The sequence below is a fragment of the Psammomys obesus genome, unplaced genomic scaffold (genome assembly GCF_907164565.1).
Source record: "Psammomys obesus unplaced genomic scaffold, mPsaObe1.curated_primary_1811, whole genome shotgun sequence".
Classification (NCBI taxonomy): domain Eukaryota; kingdom Metazoa; phylum Chordata; class Mammalia; order Rodentia; family Muridae; genus Psammomys; species Psammomys obesus.
The window spans coordinates 19,409,328-19,411,086 of record NW_026596125.1 but is presented as its reverse complement, the minus strand read 5'-3'; the positions used below and the strand labels follow the sequence as shown (position 1 = coordinate 19,411,086).

General features: G+C 43.5%; 1 long non-coding RNA gene across 1 annotated transcript in view; it reads right to left on the bottom strand.

The window, feature by feature from the left end:
• LOC129665154 (uncharacterized) overlaps positions 1-418 on the bottom strand; it is a 23,322-nt gene extending 22,904 nt beyond the window's left edge. The window contains exon 1 of the long non-coding RNA XR_008718339.1: positions 310-418. This is a non-coding gene — a long non-coding RNA (uncharacterized LOC129665154). The remainder of the gene's footprint in view (positions 1-309) is intronic.
• Positions 419-1,759: the final 1,341 nt, after the last annotated feature.

Genomic DNA, 1,759 nt, shown 5'->3' with positions numbered 1-1,759 from the left:
GTCTAGGCCATACACTAAAATCCTTTCCTCTGAAACTCCTAGAGCCAAGGTGCCCACAGTTCAAACCACCCCCAGCACCACTGTCTTCCATGCCCCTTCCAGCCTGGCCCATTAAGCCTCGCTTACAGCATTCTACTGCTTTTCTAATCCAAAGTCCCAAAGTCCACAGTTCTCCAAACAAAAGCGTGGCCAGACCTATTACAACAGTACCCTAGTCCCTGTGCCTTAGCTACAGTTGTATTGCTATGAAGAGACACCAAGACCACAGCAATTCTTATAAAGGAAAACATTTAATTGGGGCTGGCTTACAGTTTCAGAGGTTTAATCCATTATTGTCATGGCAGGAAACATGGCAGATCATAGGCAGACACAGTGTTGGAGAAGGAGCTGAGAATTTACATCTTGTTCTGCAGGCAGCAGGCAGAGTGACTTGAGCCTATGAGATAGCAAAGCCAGCTTCCACAGTGACACACTTCCTCCAACAAGGCCACACCCACTCCAACAGGCCACACACACTCCAACAGGCCACACACACTCCAACAAGGCCACACCTCCTTATAATGCCACTCCTTATGAGACTATGGGGCCATTTTTATTCAAACTACCACTTGGAGAGAAGACAGTTATTTCATTTTAGATATACCAGGTTGGGTCCAGAGACATGGGATAAGCAAAGCTGGTAACATAAGGAAAAACCTTTAGGTAAGTAAAGCTTTAGGGAAGCTGCTGGAGGCATTTTTCTTATTGGACCTGTCTGGGGACAGGTTAGTGGGACTGGGGAAACAAGTCTTATATTTGGAGCTAGAACTAGATAGCATATTTGAGAACCACAGCTACCATCAAATGAATCTTTTTCAAAGCTTTGGAAAACCTGTGTCTGGTGTGTTTCTTTGGAAAGAAATGAATTCCCAGCATAGAATAAAGGAAACAATGTTCCAATGTAATTAAACTAAAGTAAATCAACAAATTTTAGCATGGCTTATGCTGGGCCAGGAAGATTCTAAGATGTGCTACCATAGAATCTACTTCTAAGGTAAGTAAACTTCTGTAACAAGAAATATTTTTCTATGGTGGTGAAATAGAGCCTGAGCAAGCGCCAAGATTAAGTTCAAGTATTATTATTTGATATTCCCAGAACTTAGAGGTGTGGATGAGGAAGAAGGTAAAGATTATTTGAGCAAGAACTTCTGGAAAGCATGTGGCTCAGAGTATGACCTGAGGGCCAGCAACATAAGCATCCCTTGGAAGCCCCAGGACCCACGTTTCACAAACTGAAGCCAGCTTAGACGCACTGCTAGCTGATGCCGGTCATCCTGTGCTCCACAGAGACCCTCAGGAAAAGAATCCACACCTCATGTGGGAGGGGCTCAGCAGAACCCATGGATCCCCAAACCTCTCCCTTGGAGAGCTCTTCTTAATTCCCAAGTACACAGTTAGCTCCAGGTAAAAACTAAATGTTTTTTAGTAGCCCAGTGCTGTGAAAATATGCTCCTGAATTCTGAAGTATGGAAATGTTTGGAAGGTGGGCACAGACTTAGGAATTTGCAAAACTGGAAAATACTATTCCCCAGAATGTCTGGTTCTGTACAAAGTGCATATAGTTAATGTTAAAGCCATTCCTTTCAAAGATTAAAAAATATATACTTGTGAAATGAGTGAATGAATGAGACAGCTCTATGTGGTGGCAGAATCTTGGAATCCTGCTACTCAGAAGGCTGAGACAGAAGGATAGCAGCAGTGCAATGCCAGCCTGGGCTAT